This window comes from Lathyrus oleraceus, chromosome 6, assembly GCF_024323335.1.
Source record: "Lathyrus oleraceus cultivar Zhongwan6 chromosome 6, CAAS_Psat_ZW6_1.0, whole genome shotgun sequence".
NCBI classification, from domain to species: domain Eukaryota; kingdom Viridiplantae; phylum Streptophyta; class Magnoliopsida; order Fabales; family Fabaceae; genus Lathyrus; species Lathyrus oleraceus.
This window is the reverse complement of record NC_066584.1, coordinates 32,611,902-32,618,914: the sequence shown is the minus strand read 5'-3', so window position 1 is coordinate 32,618,914 and position 7,013 is coordinate 32,611,902.

Below are 7,013 nucleotides of genomic sequence, written 5' to 3'. Positions count from 1 at the left end.
TGTTGGCATGACATCAACCGAGTTGACTTTTATTGTCGCATTTGCGTACATGGAGTCTAAACAGACAGAGAATTTTTGTTGGGTGTTGGATAAGCTTAAATAATTGTTTGTGAAGAAAGATTTGTATCCATAAGTGATTTTGACAGATAGAGATCTTGCTTTGATGAAAGCAATTGAAATTATGTTTTCTAGATCGATTAATTTGCTATGTAGATTTCACGCTAACAAAAATGTTGGTGCAAAATGCAAGTAATATATGGATGGAAGTTGGTTGGGCTAGTGACGAGGTTGTGTATGATCAATTGTTGCAACAACTTGAGCAGACATGTGTTAATTTTAGTGGATTTATTGATTATGTGAAAGACACATGGTTGACTCCAAATAGATAAAGATTTGTTCGAACATGGATTAATCGCGTGCTACATTTGGGTAACACGATGACTAATCAGTATGTTTTTTTTAAATATTTCTTACTATGTATTTTTTTAATATGTATTATTTTTAATATTTTTAATATGCATTATTTTTAGGGTTGAATCTGCTCATTGGAAGTTAAAGCAGATGTTGGGGAACAGTATAGGTGACATGGTCAAATGTTGGGAAGCTATGTATAACAACTTGAGGTTACAACTGGGCAACATTAGAGCTTCTTTTCAAAAAAGTTTTTATGAAATTGAGCACACGCACATAAGTCCATTTTATGGTAATCTGCGTGGTTCAGTGTCTCGAGCTGCTTTGAGACGTATTGCTGAAGACTTATTGAAAGTTGATTATGTTGGAACTAACATGCAAAAGTGTTGTTGTACTCTTAGAACATCTTATGGGTTACTTTGTGCTCGTGAGTTATGAAGATACATATTATGTGGTATACTGATACCAATAGATGTTGTTCGTATTCAATGGAGGAAACTAAGTATGGAAGTTGAGTTGGAGGTAGATGTAAATGATGGATCAGAGGTGGATATGAGTTGTGCAGTAGATGAATTATGGAAAAGGTTTAGGTCATTAGATGTTATTGAGAAAATTCCATTAAAAAGTAGGGTTTGTGAACTTGCCTACCCCATAATGCTTCATTATGTCCATCACCTGAGAAATTAAAAACCAAATGAGGAGTGAAAAAGAAAAGGAAAAAAAATCAGTAGGGTATGATGTTTATAGAGACCTTTGTATCATGAGTATGTTGATCAAGCATCTCAATCTTCACAGAATCAATCCCAACCATCACAAACTTCGAAGAAGTTGAAATTATCAAAGAAGCAGTCACAATCAAAGAAATATTTCACTCTTCAATTTCCTAATCATATTAGATCATATATTGAAGATGTAGTTAATGTTGTATCAAATGGTAATTGTGGATTTATGGTCATTGCATCATTGCATGGATATGGTGAGGTTGGTTGGTTAATGGTTCGCCGAGACTTGGAGTTGGAAATAATAGACAAGAAAATATCAAGTTTGTATGACAGGTTATTTTGCAATCGGTTAGCAGAAGTGAGAGAATCTTTGATGATATAATCCTTTGATCCACAACCACCACATAAATGGTTGACTCTACCAAACATGGGTTACTTTATAGCGAATCGTTATAATATTGTACTTGTCTGTTTAGGCAATTCGTGCATGACTTTCTTTCCTATAATGTTCATCTTACCAAATGACATGTTAAACGAAGATGTCTCTAGATGTCATCTCTCTATAAATGCGGATTTCAGGTTTATGTCTATCTTCGTCAAACTGGTTCTCTAAAGTGAAGATAATTCAGATCTAAAAACCTAACTTTCCATTTGTTGTGGAAGAGCTTATGGAACCCTCAATGTTAACTTCAGCCCATGTCCAATAACCTTCAACTCTTTCTTCGGACCTATCTCCTGAAAATAATTAAAACACATATTATAAAATACAACATAAAAAATTCAAATATTATTCAATATCAAATATATGTCGTTTACTTACCTCACAGAATCATAAATGTCGAGCAACATGATGCTCGTACTTTACCAAAATAGACGTATCGTACGATCCTCCTTGAAAGCTAACTGACTGTGTTACGGATGCAGATGCACCAATATGTCATTCCTCACCAGCCAACAACAATAGAGCGCTCCATCCTAAACCATTACCTGAAATCTTACCGTCCTTGCCTCGTGTTCGAGCCACTATTAAAAAGTTTTAAAAAACATAACACTTTTTAAAAGAGTTTTGGTGTGGAAAAAATTCAAACATCCGAAACATTTTTTAAAAGACTTCCGGTTGAAAATAATGAAAATTGAAAGACTTTTGTAAAGAGTTATGGTGTGCAATTTGAAAACCGAAAGACTTTTGCAATGATTTTTGGTGAACTAGAGAAAACCGGAACACTTACTAAATGTGTTTTGGTATATTGAAATGTGAATCGAAAGTCTTGCAAAAATGAGTTCCGGTTTGCAGCGATGAAATGTGTGTTTCCGGAAGACTTGAAGCGAGAGTGAAGTAAAAATGGAAATTTCATAATTATAACTTGTTTATATAAGGGCATTTTGGTCCAAAAAATCATGATTTGTTTGATTATTTAATTTTAAGTTATGGAGATTTAAATTTGAATTCAAATCTTTTATGGAGTTGATTTGGAGAAATAAATTCTAACTGAATCTCTACAACATTTATAGGAGATAATTGTCAAAATCCAAGGAGAAAAGCTCAGTTATGGATTGCTATATATAGTGTTTATTTCACGCCTTGAAGACGATTGAGCTTGTGTGTTAAAATTGTGCTTTAGGGTTAGTCCTTGTTTGTTGTTAGTTATACATCATGTTATTGCTTCATTTACAACACCATAAATCCTGAAACTTATATAAAAATCATTATTCACCAATTTAAGGTGTCACCAATGACGAATGCTCGAAAACATATCAAATCATTTGAAACTTCACAGCAGAAAAACATTCCATAACAACTTCATGATTAAAGTATAAAACTCTATAACAACAAAATCAACATAACATAAAACATAACAAACTCTTGTCTCCGATGTTACACTATAAGGGCACTAAAAACCACTAATGTATAATAAAGTGATAAATAAAGGAAACGAATAGTAGCTCCAACAAGCCACATTCCATACACAACAACAATGCTCACTCTTTGCTATCTTTGAGGTGTCCATGATGGACAGCATGAAATAAAGGGGTGAGAAACAATGTTCAATATAAATAGTGTAAAGAATGCTAACATAGAGAATATACAACAAACATGCATTCATTACACAATCAACAACAATATAGTCTAACACTCATTCATAACAACATGTACATATTCACAACTAATCAACAACATTCTTACACCCAATTCATCAACAGACACAACAATTACATATTCTTCATTTACATTATGCAATGAGACTCATAATCTCAACTAGACTCGTATGCATATGGTACTGTATCATCATGAATTTATTCACTCAGGAACATGGTTAACCCTACTCGAACCTTGAATCCACTTTGCTCAGATTCACGACAAGTTATCAATCCATCATACTTGGATTGTAACTTGTCTCTTTCATTAACAACAACGACATAGTGAATAATGTCACCACACATCAATTCAATAATAACACAATGTTTAAAGTCTCCTCCCGATAAAAAAAACAAAACATGCATTGACCCAATGATAATAGTTCTCCTCCCGAACTATCATCCCGCAACAACATACTCATAGTTCAACAACATAATTCATGCTCACACAACATCATATCATCATCACAGTTCACGGGAATTAACACAAAATCATTATATAATAAAATTTAATAATTATATTATAACTCAAAAATTATCAATAACTGAGTGAAGTTGTATTATTACTCAACATAGTTCCCAATGAACTCTAAACAACTTTACAATAATTCATGCAACTCTAAAATAACTATAAGGTGCTCAAAATGCTCTATTGCCAACTATTGTCTGTAAAGATAACTCTTATAGACTCAATTGGTTGTTCTGACAACTCTATTGACAACTCTAAATAATAAAAAACTCAAACTTAACTCTAAAACATTATAATTTATATTAAATTATCATTATTAATTACTCAACAATTCTATTTTAACTCTTTTGCATTAACAACCTTAAACACATAAAAATATTACTCAAAAGATAACCTTATTATTGTGAAAACGATGTCGAAATTACAAAGTATAATTGGTTTCTTGATCTGTAAGAAACCCACGAGGGTAAAAAAGAAGAAAACAATAAGAACACAATGAAATTGGCTATAAACTTCTATTCTTTACTTTTTCTTTGAAACAAGATTACAAGTGTCATAGAATATCAAATAACTTCTCTCGCCCTAATTAAGATTTGCATTATGTAATGATGAGAGATTGGTATGTTATTTATAAGGAAAACTAATATACTAAACTAATGAGTTTTACACACAGACTCATTACACAAGCTAACTTAGAGAACAAGATAATTTAAACAATTGAGCAAAACAAACAGGCCTAATTCGACATGCAAACAATCTTAGCATACTTCGATTATAGCATGTGAACATACTTTTACGACATACTAAGGTCCTGTTGAATTGTCGAACCAAGAAACTATCTTTCGACCATACTAGAGTTTAATTCAATATCTCACATATAATGTCAACAATGCTCAGATTTTTACACAAGTGTATACTATATTCTTATCTCCAACTCTAAACAACTCAAAATCAACTCTCATAACTTTATAACAACTCTAACCAAATAAAATAGGACTCTTAAACTCTTTAAAAAGGTAACGAAAGGTCACCATACTCAAAATTGCTCAAAACTCTGTAATTAACTCTGAAATTGTCTAACTTTAAAATAGTATAAAAGAATAAAAGATTTATGATGAAATTGTGAAAATATGTGGTCTAAAAGGTATTTAAGCTCTCTTTCAAACTCACTTGACCGTACATCTAACAGAGTTACGAAACTCCAGTTCTATTTGTTTCAGTTTGGTCATATCGCAATAATTTCTATATAACCTCTAAAACAGGACATTTGACTTCAAAATAGCACGAAAATTCATATACTCATGATAAAATTATGAAATTATTCAATTTAAAATATAATTAAACCATATTTCTAAAATCAACTGACGGTATCCCCAAAGAACTTACGAAACTCAAGTTATGCATGAAACATGATGATCAACACATGAATGAAATTGTCTACGCTTCTAGTATAAAAACCAGTAAACTGCTACTGTTGTAGAACCCCTGTACCTGATTTATCTACTTAAAAATAAATAATATTGCATTATCTTTCTAAAACTTCAATTTGTATCTAAATTTGAGTCCCGAAACTCAAGTTATACATGAAATAAGATGGTCAAATCCCTCATATATCTACCTACGATTTTATGCAATTTCCTCCCTATTGGACATATTTTAAAACTCACTTATTTCGCCTATTTGAGGTATAAACGCCCTAAAACACACACCTTCTATACTCCAAACATGTATATACCATGATTCAATTATTATTAGGAAAAATCGTCCAAAATGGCACAAACACGAATCATCACACAATTACAAGGCAGGGCAGGAATCCAAAAATAAATAGTTATTCATAATCTTATACAAGATATTCAAAAACATGGCACCAACGGGGTTATCACATTAACCTTACTTTATCAAAGACATCAACAAATATATTGAATCAAAATACAAGAATTCACACATCTCACTCAATAAAGCATAAAAAAATCATACAACAACAACACAAGAAAACAGAATTTACACAGTCCCTAATGAGAGTAAGGGTTACTCTTATCTACCCTTTCATGCGTAACACACATATTATAAGTCTTTTCCCCCCTCTTACATTAGGGTTCATGCAACAATGATGAATTGAACAACTTATATGGATTCCTCTTCTCAAACCTAACTCTCATTCCTAAAAGCCTTGTTCTTCTTGCCTCTTATTTTTAGGTATCGTCAGATTCTCTAAAACATAGTTTTCCCACAACTTTTAGAATTTATATGGTTCTCTATATTTCCTAAAATTATGATTTCCGCCCAACTTATTACTAGTTTCTCTTCTCTTGTCATATATTTCCCCCAATTCTCATAAATGGTCAAAAAAATACTATTTCACCAATTGTTCTTATTTTATTTCCAATAATAATTAAAACTCTAACTATTATAATTATTTTCTAATTTATTATACCAAGTTACTCTATTATCTTCACACTCTACCATTTCCATTATACCCTAACAACATATAATTATATAATTTTATTTAAAGACACATCAAACACCAAATAATTAAATAAAAAGTAAAATAATTCAATTAAACAATTTAATCGAATTTAGGGTGTTACAACTCTCCCCTACTTAAAATATTTTCACCCTCAAAAATTACCTGAAGGAAATAGAGTGGGATACGACTCTCTCAACTGGCTCTCTGGTCCATCAAATCATCAATCCCCGAAAATGGATACTTGTTCTTGATACTCACATTATCCAGTTTTACATAGTCAACACACAATCTCGTACTACCATCATTCTTCTTGATTAGCAACACTGGCGTACCACACAGTGAAACACTCGACCAAGCAACCTTCTTCTCAAGCAGCTCTTCCAATTGTTTCTTCAGTCCACTTAACTATGAAGCAGACATTTTATATGGCACCATCGATGCAACACTAGTACCATGTACTAAGTCTATGACAAACTCAACCCCGCGCTTCAGTGACAAATCACTTATATCATGTGGAAACACTTCAACACACCATTGGTAACTCATTGATCATAAATTTGCTCCCAATCTTCATAGAAGTTAATACCATAAACACTTCAACATCATTTTCCATGCACTCATATACTTGCTTAGCATACACAAACAACTAATCACTTGCATTAAACTCTAGAAATGACATTGACTTGCCGAAACACTTGATATGAACTTCAAATCTGCATTCTCATCAAACTCAGGAAACAATACTGATGTATCCAACAATATGCGTTCTTGCAAAGAGCGGGACGATGAACCAACTCTCCACACC